Source organism: Stenella coeruleoalba, assembly GCF_951394435.1.
Source record: "Stenella coeruleoalba genome assembly, chromosome: 9".
Taxonomy (NCBI): Eukaryota; Metazoa; Chordata; class Mammalia; order Artiodactyla; family Delphinidae; genus Stenella; species Stenella coeruleoalba.
Window position 1 is genome coordinate 24,355,427 of NC_137155.1, and position 15,426 is coordinate 24,370,852.

At 35.3% G+C, this 15,426-nt stretch overlaps 1 long non-coding RNA gene across 1 annotated transcript; it reads right to left on the minus strand.

The window, feature by feature from the left end:
- Positions 1-3,017: 3,017 nt before the first annotated feature.
- On the minus strand, positions 3,018-14,899 carry LOC307191704. The gene is made up of 3 exons (XR_013829828.1): positions 14,864-14,899; positions 10,787-10,908; positions 3,018-3,208 (listed from the first exon to the last, which is right to left on the minus strand). It is a non-coding gene; the product is annotated as an uncharacterized lncRNA (long non-coding RNA).
- Positions 14,900-15,426: the final 527 nt, after the last annotated feature.

Here is a 15,426-nt window from a genome sequence, read left to right on the forward strand (position 1 = left end):
ATCAATACCTATTTAAGAATAACATGCTAAATCTACCCAATTTGCAGTCATCAATACCCCTTAGAATAGTATCTGCACATATACTTTTATGAATGATAATAGAATGAAACATACAATGAGGCCTTACTAACCCAGAAAAACATAGAAGGCAGATGTAAATGTATAAACAATTTAAATTACCATTTCAGTGTAATTGTGTTAATCTCAATAAGCATTTAAAAGCTACATTAATGGGTTCTTTCATTAGGTTTATTATTAAAGTATATACCTGTAACAGTTTTTTGCATGTAAGTAGCACTTCTTTTTAAAATTTCTGTGCCCCATTTTGTTGGCACGATTAATTTGCATTGAGAAATATTTTTAAAAGCCTATGAGAAGTCAGTTTAAGTCTGGCTCCTAATGAAATTTTCAGAGTCTAAATTGGTAGAACCTAAATTAATGCCAGAAACTGAGTGTTGTCCTCAGTTCCTCTTGACTCTACCCCTAACCATCCAGTTCCATTCAATAATGGCTTTTTAAATATCTCTTCAGTGTATATTTTACTACTGAGCCTATATCTCGTCTTTACACGCAATCTTGAATTGCTCTGAGTGATTCTCAATACCGCAGTGACAAAGAGAGAAGAAATGTCTCTGAAATACGAATATGATCCATTTATTTGTTTAAAGCCCCTCAGGCCTTTCCATTGCTCCAAAGATGATATCCAGAGTCATTAGTAAGACTACAAGGTACTTTTCTTTAAAATAAAAGCATTTATTCAATCATTATAAAATAAATGTAAAAAATGATGAACCATACTAAAGTTCATTCAAAATGCTTCTTTATAAATTAAATAATGCTACCTGTTTGTTTTATTGAATACAGTATAACTTTAAGCCTTCACTTGTGTTAACTTCGGCTGTGAATCTGTTCTTGGAAAGTTCATATGATTTTGGATGTCATTGATTTCCCCCATGATTTCTCTTTTATGTTCACCCTCCTCCTTCAGGATGGACTGAACATACTTCACTTGTAGGCACAGAGAGTGATGGTGGGTTTTTGAGGACTCAGTATTTTTTCGTCTTACTCTGTTCAGTCATTTTTCATAGTAACCTGCCTGATGGCATTGCCCAAATGTTGAAGTTGAACAGGTATCAGTAATTCTTTCTTCATGTCTCTCTCACTGACTTATGCTTATCTTTGCTCCTTACCTTCCCCAACCTCCCTAACTCTACCTCTCGACTCCAAATCCCAATGAGCAAACACACAAACCAAAACGTCTCTGCCCTTTGTCTCAGCCATGCTGACTTCCTTTCCTGAATTTAAGACACTTCCCCTACAACTTTGCCTCCAGTCTTTGTACATGTTTTTCTCTCCACCAATTTTTGACTTAAAAGTTATCTTTCAATAAGCCTTGTTGGACCCTCCCACCTTTTTAAGGCCTGGTTTAGGGGGTCCTTCTGTCTTACCATAGCGTCCCAATCTATTAATCATTTTGTTTATTTGTCAGTCTTCCCTATCTAACTGGAAGTTGCTTAAGTGTGTTCTGTACTTTTATTCCCAATGCTTAGTGTTTCCCCCAACTAAATCATAGAATTAGCTTGATGCAATGAAGTTTAAATTTCTTGCAGAGAATTTATTTGAAGTCACCGAATAAAAGTTGCTAGCAAAATAGAGGCTAGGCAAAAATTAATATATTAATAATTACAATTGTTGAAGTCCCTCCACTTCCCTCTGTAGACCCGCTCTCCTAACAAAATAGTCTCAAAACAATAGATAGCTAACAGTCGTAGAGAAGATTTAAAACAAAAATCAGATTGTTTTACTTCCTACATAGTCTATAAAGCCTTACATGATCCAACCCCATCTCCTACCACTCTCAGGCCTCCTCAATCCTCAGTAGATATCTGGCAGTTTTCCGAGCCCTGGATCCTTTCCTTAGGGTCCTTATACACGTAATCTCCCTGCCCTGAGTTACTTGCATGTCTCTCTCCGTCATTTAGGTCTTGCTCAAACAGCACTCAAAGAGAACTAGCTGACCTGGGCACCACGCCTAAGATATCAGCTCCTTGTACGCCGTTACTCTCTTGCTTTATTCTAGTATCTGTACTTTCTTAATAACTCTTTTCAATATCTGATATTGATTTGCATATTTTTGTATTTATTGACTCCTCTAATTATAATATAAGCTCAAGGATAACAAGGATTTGTCTTATAAACAGCTCTATTTCTAACACCTGGACCAGGGCCTCACACTTAGTATATGTTCAGTGAGTGTTTCTGGAAGGAAGGAAGGATAGATTAAAGATTTTAAACTGTTACTTTTCAAAAAAAAAAGTTTATTCAGTGCTTTAAACCAGTTGAGGAGCTGACTTTATCACACACTCAATAAACTGCGCATGCAGTCATCTGCCTTTTAATTAATCTTAAATAACAAACAACAGGTTGATTAAATGGTGGATTTGATGATTATGTAGAAATAATCTTGTCAGAATTACATTTTAAAATATTGTAACTGCAGAGAACACATACATCATGTTGTAAAATTACAGTCATAATTGCAGATAACAGACACAGGATTTTTTTAAGTACTTGGGCTTTTTTTCAATGTTCCTATTTTAATAAAGTTGTCTTTGGGATATTAATTCCATAAATACTTGTTGAGAATTGTCCATTACAAGGCATTGGAGACAGAGCAGAGACCCGAGCTGGGTCAAAAATGATATTTTATTCCCCCAGCCATAGTGGTTCATGTTGGCAAGTACCCCAAATTGGCCCTTTTTTGAAAGGCAGAATCTTTTGAAAGGATTTTTTTAAACAGCAGAGGTAGTCCCCTTTCTCTAGCTTCAGAGGTGAGAGTGTTTGAGGACAGAGATGCAGATGGCTGTTTCCACCCCCATCTCGTGAAGAAGTCCATCTATGGTTAAGATAATAAAGATGACTTACAGGAAGAAATAGAAACCAGTGATAGACAGGATCTTACAGGCATTTGTTGCCTGGTTTGAACTGGTCTGACTCTGGAGCTGTCTTGTCTGAGGTTCGGTGGTTTAGCTTTTCTTTCAGTTCTCTGTGCTACCACAATATATGTCCAATCCATTACTTATTATTGGTTAAGTTGTTACAAATTGATTTCTGTCTTTGTAACTAAGAGTTCTGACCAACATTATTCATAACAGAAGACTTATTTTTTGAAAATTCGTTTGCTTGAACCCTTTGACATTTTATGATGCTGTTAAAGAAAATGAAGATAAATTAGTACTTGGAATTTGCCTCAGTGCATTATATGAACAAATTAAAAATAGCATAGATCACAAGATACCATTTGGGCTGGGGGTTAAGAGTATTGGGGGGGAGGGGAACTTTATAATTACATATTGAATTTTTTGTTCATTACAATAAATATTCATTATGCTTATATTTTTTAATACAATAAGAAATGTAGAATTATTTAAAAAGTAAAAAATAAAAGTAATGAAGAAACTGTTTACCAGTTTAAGGCAATTCAGCCTAGACTGAGAATACTATGGCTGTGTCTATACTACTAAGCCACGTTATGTATATTTTTTAGGTTAAATTTTTGTCTTTAAACTGGGAGTATAATGGCAACATGATTTTGACAATTTTTTGATTGCTGCAGCCACCAGCCATGATAAGGCAACTCCATAAACATAAATCATGTTTCTAAGATCATGTCACAAACTTTATTCAAGTTGTTTTATGTATTACTATACTGTAAGCATTTAACAAATAAAAGATATATAGCCAAAAGAAAAAAATCTTTCCATAAATAGTTGAGAGAGGAAACACAGAACTAGGTTTACACAGATTATTTTGTGTGGAGACAAATTTTGGACCAATATTCTTTAACTGCATTATTATAGGCAAAGAGTGAGGCTGTTAGCCCTGTGGCTCACGTGCTCTGTGGTTTCATAACAACTGACACAGACGCAAGAATTCCTCGGCACTCTGGGTCTAGAGTCTCACAGAAATATGATGTGACTTTCCAGCTGTTGCAATGCATTAACTTCACATAGAAAATACATGATACTTCTCCTCACATCAAGCACTGATGTCACATGTGTGTTACTTAAACTAAGTTCTGATTCAACATTGCTGGGATCCTTTTCATCAAGTAAAAATAATGTATCATAGTGGAAAAGAGCAGGACTTTTGAGTCGTTCAAATCTGGGTTTGAAATCCTGATTCTATTACTTATGAGCCTTGGGATTTAAGCACATTGATTAATTGTTTTAGCATGTTTTCCTAATATGAGAAATAGGTTGCTAATGTCGAACATACAGAGTTTTTGTTAATTTTAATTGTGAAGGGTTTGACACATAGTAGTACCTCAGTAACTTATAGGCATTGTTACCATTACTCTATTCAACATCCAGCTCAGTCACACCAAAATAACATTGTTGAATAAAAGGCTCATAATGAGTAGAGACAGAACTGAGGCAAAGTCTCTTGTAATATTTTTCTATGAGCAATTAATTTAACCTTCACCAAATAGAATTACTATTATTATTGTTGTTATTTTAAGAATACAGTTTGCTCAGACTATTAATGTGCCCTGTGTCAGTTCTAGTAGCAATATGACAGATTCATTATGACTATAATAAAAATCAGCATAAATCCTAAGCTCTCAGAGATGATGTCTATGGTGAAATTATCTGGAACTGCACACACAAAAATATTCATCCTTTCTGGAATTGATCTAAAATGAACTGCCCAAATTTTGCCTATGAGATTTTTTTGAAATTTTATTCCAACGCATAATTTCCCCTACAGCTATAGTTAACCACTGAGAATTTACACGGTTTAAGTATTTTGAGAATATAGCTTTTAAGAATAAGGTGACTTGAAAACAGCAAGACAACAAAAGAAATTGTTTTTTGGAGAACCAGAAAATTGTAACCCAGGTCTCTCTTGTGTGTTTGCTACAATGTCATCCTGATTACATGGGTTATATGATTTTTCAACAGCTGCATTTGCACAGACAACAAAGCCACCAAGTATGATTTCCTTAAAGGTCCAGATAAGGGTGTAGTGTCAATTTTATGAGTGACAGTTGATACTACATGACAGAACAGATAACAGGCCAATAATGGGAAAATAAAAAGTGGCAAAGAGTGGTTCTGTGCCTCCATGGGATCAGGATCAACTTCTGATCCTTTAAATTCAAATATTTCAGTAAGTGTCCTCTATTTTTTATCTCATGATGAGAAAATTAATGGTGATCCATAAACCATCCTGGGAGAGCTTTTGATTCATAAGTTTTACATAGTATTCAGTTCAACAACTATTTATTTACACACTTCAACAAATATTTGTTCATTCTGCACTAGGCCTCTGCATCCCTGAACAGCTCTTCCAGGAATGAACTTGCCCTTTTGCTTCCTCTAATAAACTGAGAGAACTATTTCCACAAGAGTTTTCTGGATAATGGATATCAGCAAAAATATGCATAGAGTATTCAGAATCCCAATATTTTATGGCGATGATACATTAGTATCTTACCTAAAAAGCATATTTTAAAAATGAATCGTACCATGTGATAACTTAGGAAAATACAAGAGTAATAGTCTCATCTTCTATAAAAATAATAACAGCAGCAAAATCTAGGCTTGTTCAGGATTTAGGTGTAAATTATGAAAACAAGCTAAAAGGAAATAGAATTAAAGCAAATCTGCATTCTAGCAGTTGCCCACACAAAAACTGAATGTATCAAAAGCCTTAGAAATGATCATCATTTAGTTCCCTGCAATTCTGTTTCAAGGAATTTATTCTAAGTGAGTTATCAATGATAAGTGTATATAAAATTTTATATGCAGAGTTTTTTTTATTTTTAGCTAATGTAAATCTATTTGCAATAAACAAAACCTAGAACTCTAGGTCTAATAATAGAATGACTAAATTTCATTTGTTATAGACAAAAAGTGGGTAATACATTTTCAAAGAACTTTTAGGAGATGAGATAATGCTAATAATGGTATAATGTTAAGTGAAAATTTGATACACTGTGCAGTCCATTGATGAAAAACAAAAGAAAATAAAATATTAATAATTACTTTGGAGTGGTGGACTTAGGATGATTATTCTCTTCCCTTTTTATATTTTTAATTTTTTAAAGTTATATAGTAATTTCATATTTAAATTAAAATAACCATCATAAAACTGAATAATATAAATATATGCCATATATAATATAGGAATATGACTGTATGTCTAGCTTCCTTCCATGTATGGGAGGAAGATGCTCTACATTTCTTTTCTGTCCAGTTCATATTAGCGTTCTTAATCTAATCCATCCAAAAAGAGTTTATTCATAGTAAAACAAATCCAAACAAAAACAACTAAGGTAACTTCCTATAAGTGACCATTAAATGAATGAGATTAATAAGGTTTGCACATGACAGGTTTCACTGAGGAAACTCTAATATACAGCACATATTTTTCTTTCGATTCTCACATATGATTATTTTCTGAAAATAAAGAGATTGACAATGATAGTGTTTAAGGGATAGTTTTTGAATATTAAAATAAAAAAGAACCTTAGGCAGGACAATATTCCCTTTAATGGAAATAACACAAGATTTTGCATGCTGGCTTCCTCATAAACATCCACTTGCCTTCTGGGTAAAATAATGTTTGGTCCTCCAGTTTGAAGCAAGCTATCTTGTTGACAATACAAAACTATGGGAATATAGTATAAAATCTAAATCTTTTCTAAATTTTTATTTTATATTGGAATATAGTTGATTTACAATGTGTTAGTTTCAGGTGTACAGCAAAGTGATTTCAGTTATACATGTAATCTATTCTTTTAAAAATTCTTTTCCCACTTAGGTTATTACAGAATATTTAGCAGAGTTCCTTATGCTATACAGTAGGTCCTTGTTGGTTATCTATTTTAAATATAGTAGTGTATATATGTCAATCCCAAACTCCCAATTGATCCCTCCCCCAAACCTTTCCCCTTTGGTAACCGTAAGTTTGTTTTCTAAGTCTGTGAGTCTGTATCTGTTTTTTAGATAAGTTCATTTGTATCATTTTTTTTAAGATTCTGCATATAAGCAATATCATAGTCTTTCTCTGTCTGACTGACTTTGTATGATAAGCAAGGTAAGATAAGATAGGTCCATCCATGCTGCTGCAAATGGCATAATTTCATTCTTTTTAATGGTTGAGTAATATTCCCTTGTGTATATGTACCACATCTTCTTTATCCATTCCTCTGTCCATGGACATTTAGGTTGCTTCCGTGTTTTGGCTGTTGTAAACAGCGCTGCAATGAACATTGTGGTGCATGTATAATTTCGAAGTATGGTTTTCTCCAGATATTGGCCCAGGAGTGGGATTGCTGGATCATATGGTAGCTCTAATTTCTAGTTTTTTAAGGAAACTTCATCCTGCTCTCCATAATGGCTGTACCAATTTACATTTCCACCGACAGTGTAGGAGGGTTCCGTTTTAACCACATCCTCTCCAGCATTTATTGTTTGTAGACATTTTGATGATGGCCATTCTGACCAGTGTGAGGTGACATCTCATTGTTAGTTTGACTTGCATTTCTCTAGTAATTAGCAATGTTGAGCTTCTTTTCATATGATTTTGGAACATCTGTAAGTCTTCTTTGGAGAAATGTGTATTTAGGTCTTCTGCCTATATTTTGATTGGGTTGCGGGTTTTTTGATATTGATATGTTTTGGACATTAATCCCTTATCATTGGCATCGTTTGAAAATATTTTCTCCCATTTTTTGGGCTGTCTTTTCATTTTGTAAACCCATGCACCTATGGTCAATTAATCTATGACAAAGGAGGCAAGACTCTACAATGAAGAAAAGCTGTCTCTTCAATAAGTGGTGCTAGGAAAACTGGACAGCTACATGTATAAGAATGAAATTAGAACATTCTTTAACACCATACACAAAAATAAACTCAAAATGGATTAAAGAACTAAATATAAGACCTGATTCTATAAAACTCTTAGAGAAAAACATAGGAAGAACACTCTTTGACATAAATTGAAGCAGTATCTTTTTTGATCAGTCTCCTAGAGTAATGGAAGTAAAAACAAACAAATGAGACCTAATTAAAGTCAAAAGCTTTTGCACAGTAAAATTTAAGTCTTTTCTGTTTAAAATATCTTCCCTTACTCTGAGAGTCTATTCTGTCCAGTTGTTTACACACTAACCAGATCTTCATTCACCATATAATGACCGATTTATATTTATTCATTTATAAACACATTGTACTGATGGCATATTTAAACCTTATTTATTTTTTTAATTGAGGTAAACTTGGTATATGACATTATGTAAGTTTCCGGTGCTGACGTTATGATTCGACATCTGTGTTTATTACAAAGTGATCATCACCAAAAGTCTACTTACCATACATCACCATACACTCGAGTCCCCTAACTCATTTTTAAAGGGAACTTCAAGACCAATGCCATCTTTTGATAGTTTAATATATGATACAACATAAGTGATAGATATTATAGAATTTTACCAGTTAATGGTCTACATTAAAAAATAAGACAATAGGGTATTACCAGGTGTGTGTGTGTGTGTGTGTGTGTGTTTCCTACTCTCATAATAAACATGAATTTCTGCCATTAGTATCTAATTTCCTTTAACCTGCTATGAGGTAATAAAGACAATAACACCTATAAATGTAGCTTTTATTATGAAAATAAGTAATGGGTTATTTGGGGGGGACTGCAATAATATAGAAAAGTGGGAAAATAAGAATCGGGGATGGGAAAAAAAATGAAAGGTAAAAATGAGTCATCCATCAGGAGACTATTAAGATAATATGACTAGCTTCCAGAAATTCAAACATAGCATAGTAGAAAAAAGAGAGCAAGCTTGATTCCAGTTCATACTCTATCCCTTCCTAACAGTTTGGATGTGGGAAAAATAATAGCTACCCTTCAGTGAGGAGTTACCCTCTCAGGTGCCATAAATTTATTTTTCCTAATCATCAAAAATAGTTGAAAGAAATTATCAGTGCCTGGCATAGAGTAGGTACTTAATAAATATTTAAAACTAATAATAATAAATACTTAGGTAGGTTAGAATAGAAAGTCTCATGTGACGCAAAAATATCAATTTCACCTGCCAAGTCAAACATGACGAACGTGTTTTACACAAATGTGTTTAAAATAGTCAGTAACATTTTAATGTTCTCTTCAGCTCTAAAAATTGTCTTTCTTGTGGAATTTTCTGGGCTTGAGCAGTTCTAGTAACATTATTATGGCCTGTCCACATTTCACTTTCTCCCCAGGTTGAGAGGATGTTATTACACCTCTCTCTCAACCATAGATTTCCTTTGCACTTGGTCATTTTATAAATTCTCCATCTTCACAACTCTCACAACTACTTTTTACAATATAGTTCTTATACCACAGCTTAGAAACAGGAAAACAGGATCAAGTATAAACTGACCACTGAAACAATTTTCATTATTAAAAACCCAACATTTATTGGAAATTATCTGTGTTACCAAAGATAGCCACAAAGATGATACTCATACTAGCCACAGCAGGTTGAAAGGCCTTTCTTTGGTGTTGCACATTTTCTCATATGTATGGTCCACAGAAGCAGAAAAGTCCATATTTTATCTTTAAACCTATAGGTAAGATGTATTTTCAAATTTTATCTATAGCTTTAAAGGGAGAGAAGTTTCTATTTTGATGCCTCTATTTTGATGCCTCTATTTTGTTTATTATCAAAACTGTTGACAGGACAGCTTCCACTGTCATGCTTGTTATTCTGGTCCTGGCTTACCTGCAGTCTTCCAACTTTTCTCACTCAGTGATACCAATGTGCTGTTCTTACGGAAGTGTTGTTTTTCCAGCGCAAAATACAGCCACCCTCTGATAGGCTTGATGTGACCATTATTTCTGCAACCTGCTCTTGCGGGAAGCTCCACAGAGGCAGCTTTTATATGGCTCTTCAGATTTCTTATAAGCAGTATTTACATTCATATACAGTGATATTCCTCATGTTTTCCTTCCATGTGACTTTTGCTCAATGCTCTTCATTTTCTTGGTATATTTGATCATACCAAATTTTTCACAGCTTCCCTCAAGTGTCTTTTTTACCATTATAGTCATGGGCTACCAAATCCAGCCTGGAGAATAGGTCAGCCAATATGAAACAAAGGATCATTGATTCTGAAACGTAAATCTAGGACTGTAGAGAAAGCTCTGGTTATATCAATAAATCTCTTCCCAATAAATAATTTATTCCTACTTGATTGATGAGGAAATTGACATGCAGAAATGTTAAGAAATGAGTCTACACTTACTCGAAAAGCAGAAGCAGCACCATGAGCCATTGCCAGAACTTAACTGATTTTAAAGGCTCTGCTGTTGGTAATCAGCAACTACCACATGACATTCTTGCTTTCTTACACCTGATCCTAAGTCTGGGGCAGTTGCTACTGGATCACAGCACCTTTTCCAGCTGAATCTGAACTTAACCTCTTAATCTTTCCCAAAAGAAATTTGCACACAGGCACTAGCAGTTGGCTTTAGTTAGCACTCAAACACAAAGCTATTTTCTGTCGCAAAGTTAGAATACATTTAGGTCTTTGTTTACTTATCTGCAGAATGGGAACTTTGGACTAGAAAATCTCTGAAGGTTTTGCCACACTGACATTTATATGAAGATCACCAATCTATATATTCCCAGGAAATACATAACTTAGGAATTCCTGGGTATTTTCCATTGAAAATATATTTGGAATTCAGTATGTTTACAGTAGAAAAGTAGTATTACCCATGAACTTACATTCATTTTGCAACCTTCAAATATTTTTCCTCAGGGTGGAAATTTCTCATGCTTGATCACAGCTCAAAGATAATTTAGTCCTGGAAAATACACCATATCTTTATTCATCTAGAAGTCCTACCCTGTATGTGAAGAAAAAGAAAAAAAAAATGAGGAGCCCCACACAGTTGAAATATTCCATGTGTCTGGTCTTTACTGAGGCATATTCTCCTGAGAATAACCATTTGAAATATGTTTTACAAATTGAATTTTTAATGGACTATATGTAGTATGAGGTCAGGAGAAATTCTTTGGTTATTTCTTTGAAGTTTAATGTTTTAAAAATAATGCCAATACAGATTTAGGAATCTTTCAAAATTACATAACTGTGGTTTAGTCTTGCTTTTTAACCTAGAGGTATACTCTTTTTTCCCTCTTGAAAGACACCAGCAAAGCACTGCCGTGAGAAGTCTCTCCCTTTCCCACCCCCTTGCCTTATGGCCAAAATTACACTCACATCTGTCCAGAGTGGAGGAAGTCCCAGCCACCACGTGCCAGTCTTTGTGCTTTCAGCCTGCAGCCCAGGAAATTACTACCTGTGTGGGAAGATCCTCAGTGCTTAACTGTGAGGTCCCACTAAACTGAGGACTCAGCAAGAATAAAGAGGGGGGAGCAGAGGATGGGGGCAAGGTAGAGGGGGGAGAGAGAGAGAGAAGAGGAAAGAAGGAAATCTCTGCCTCTTCCACCAAAATACTCAACATCTTTTAGGGTTTCATAGCCAGAGTTACACACAAAGCAGAGTAGAGAGCCAGAAATGTGTGTTCCCTTATAAGTGGAAACTAAACAAAACATATAGAACACCCTTAATGACGTTTAAGAATATTTTTATAATAATAAAAATAATACATTCACCAAGTGAAAACTCTGTTCCAGAGTATACTCATTTACTCATCGCCTCAACTCTATTTACTACAGATTATTATCTCTGTTTTATAGATGAAGAAATTGAGGCACAGAGAAGCTGAATAAATTGTCCAAAGGTCTGGGACTTAAGTAGTGGTGCTGGGATTTGACCCATGAGTCTCCGACTCCCACAAACTGGAACACTGACCTGTGCTGTCCCATCACTAGATTTATGCATAAGACCTATGCGTCTTTCTTAGAACCTTCATAGCACCCCAGATAATATAGTGTTGTAATTACTTTTTTAGTTCTTAAGAGGAAGAGAATATGTGGGGGGGGAATCTGTTCCTTTGGGGGACCATCATTTCCACACAGTCTTCAACCCGTAGCAAATGCTATTTTAGAAATTCCCTATGTCATTCTCTCCTCTGTGACACCCCAAGAATACCCCCTCTATAACCCAATGGGATGCCACAAAACTCAGTCAGCCTCTTTCATTCTGTCACTCTTTTACACACCTAATCAGATGATTTACTATAGTATGTGGCAGGGCAGTGATACAGAATCTGGAAATTCTCTTCCTTAAGGGCCCTGCAATGCTCAACATCCCAGAGTGTATTGATGGCTGTGTTCCATGGGAATGAGAGATGAGAGCTACACATATACAGATAACACTTAGTCACTGCATGTCATTGTTAGTGCTATCCCTAGAAAACATCCCTTCCAATTTAGTGTTCCGTTAGACATAACAAAATTCTTTGAGGAATGTAAAGGCAATATTGTGTGGTAATCCAAGTTGGCATTAATATATTTAATATATGCTCAACTTAAAGAGGCAGGATATATAAATAAGAGGTTTTCTCATTTTGCATATGCAGCACTTAATGTTTTAACTCTAGTTTAAATATCTGAACAGTCAGCAAGAAACAGTAGCCTCAGAGGTGTCTATAAGACTGAATTTGTCTATCTCAATCATCTTTGAGTTTCTCTTCCTCCCTTCCCTGCACTGGAAGTGATCACGCAGAGGATGGTGGCCTATCTTCCAGGGCAAGAGTAGAGAGAATGCCTATATTAACAGAGTTTGAATGAGATAGTTCAAGAGCCCATCCTGTTATTATCATTTATGATTCTGGGATATTGTACTGTATTGCTATATTAGGAATAAAGAAAAGCATATAAATCTTAATTATGAGTTCCAAATTATTTAGAATATCATTTAAACCTAAACCAATTTCCATATGAGGGGTGGTAAATTGAATTAGGTTTAAAAAAAATATTCTGGCTAGATTCCCTGCAGCTAATCTATATGGTTATGCCATGTGGTTGGGAACAGGAAACACCTGTCTCTCTGCTTGCTAGCACTCACTTAACGTGATCCCTGGCAAAACAGTTTTTTCAGCCCCAGTCCAATTCACCAGAGGTCATTTCAATTTGGACTATTTCAACTTGTATTACAAACCATCGGTGTTTAACAATTTTCAAGCACTTTCTGGATATGAATCATTATATAGTCACCAGAGGTCTTTAAACTATTGTCCTGAGGTCCTCTGAAAGAGATCATTTGCAAATTTCAAATTCATTGGGATTTCAATACATAAAATACCTTATTTTTACATTCTTATTGTCAGAGAGAGACTATATCTCACCTTGCAAAATGAAATGTGTACTTCTAGTTCTCTGTTTTTAAAAAGCATAATAAATAAAATCTATTGGAAGAGTTTCAAATGTCAGTGCAATATATTTGCCTTCTGGCATTTAGTTTCTTTTTTACTTTTTACAGTGCTTGAGAACAGAATCCTCATATTTAATATCCCACTCAAGTTCTGGCTTTGAATTTTGCAATGCAAAGTTTGACAGTTACCACCAATACAGATGCTTCAGATATGCTAACAATTTCAGCTCTGGGAATGAATATCTAGACTTTTTTTTTTTTTTTTAACATTTCCATGGTTTCACAATTGGCAGTCTGCCTAGGCTGACCAAGAAAACAATGAGTTTGGGCAATTGCTTTACCGTTTCCTCTGGCTGTGAGTATACTCATTTCCAAAAGAAGGGTATTAGAATAAATAGACTAGACTTGTTTTTTCTCCAACTTGGAAGGGTTAAGAGGCAAATACTGACTGACAGAGAGCAAATTGCAGAATATATGTTATAAAAAACGATCCACAATTATTGTGCTATTTAGTCAGTCATCCTGTAGAACTATGTGGTTGCTTAGCAGAGCTGTTTTCCCTGATGTAACTATTCTCTTCTCCTGTGCACCCGACAAAACTATCTGATAACCCAAGTAAATACTATGTAGGTCTGGCTCCGAGTTATTATGACACTATGTTCCTTACCCCTTAAATTATAAACTGCCCTATATCATGTTTTACAACCTGTTTGGTTACAAAGTCAGTATGACAAACAGCAACATAACAGCATGCGTCTTCAGTGAAAACAAAAATAAATTTTACACATAGATTAAAATTTGGCAGCCTACCTGTGAATGGTTTATGGTCCATCAACTTGCCTTTGTACACAGGTGAAGCACTAACTGATTAAACCTGGATCAAGTAGTCAGGCAATAAGGCAAAAACCAAGACCAATGGTTGATGAGGTAGGTAGAATTAGAAGAGGTGGCAGATTGCCACCACTTTGTAAAACCACCTAGCCCCATGCCATCCCCACCCCCCAGAACCTAAATAATTTTTTGAGCAGTCAACTGTTCCAATAACGAGGTTAGTCCATGGAAAAAGGGGAGTTGGAGGGTACCAGCCACGATGTGTCAAAAACAGTTGGCAGTCATGAGTTCTCTGGGCAAAAGTCATGCCTATACATGTAGAAATAGGCAGCCATACGTCAACAGTTTTTCAGGAATCTGTCTCTCTCAATGGAGATGTCTCTCCAGACCCAGGGAATTCTCTGCCAGCTCTAAATTTATTGCATAGTTTTAGGAAATATATTACACTTTGGGAGTCATATCATTACCACGGGAACTGTAATTCAGACCAAAGATAGCTCAGGAGAACAAGAGCAAGGCTTTTTCCTTATGTCAAGTATTTACCAGTTCCTACATGGAAATATCTGAAGATTGAAACAAATTTTAAACTACACCATGCTTCATTATTCCAATCTAGAAATAAAAAGGGGAGCTGTAGGACAATAATATAATCCCTTATTATATAAAAACCAAAATGGAGGCCAAGGACCTACCTTTTCTTCCAAGCCAATGACCCACACAGATCTTAGCAAAACTCATAAAAGTCCATTTACTGAAATACTTAAGCTGTAAGTGAAGTTTCCTTGTCAGGATGACACAGCACATTGTAACCAATCAGCAATGACCTAAGTAAACTGCTTGTCCAAACCAATGAGAATTAAGCTCTATGAACTTCCTCTTTTATGCTCCATAAGCCTTACTGTAACCCTGAAACAAACTTCTTACCACTTTTGGTGCTGAAGCCTCCTTTTTCAAGAACAATTTGTTTCTCACCCAGTAAAATGTCCATATCAAGTAAAACCCTGAATTTTCTTTTGACACCATTTACACATAAAAATCTTAATTTGAGGAAAAGAAGGGGGAAAAGTGAGAAAGAGCGAGGAAGACAACACATTTTATAGGACAATTTGGATGAGATAAAAATAAAATCTCGACTCTGATTCGTCTCCAGTCAGCCTGAACAACTTGAGCCATCTCCCTGACCAGCTTTAGTGAGATTCTCCTGCTGTTTAACCTTCTCCAACCACAGGATAATTATGAAGACACAGAAATAGTT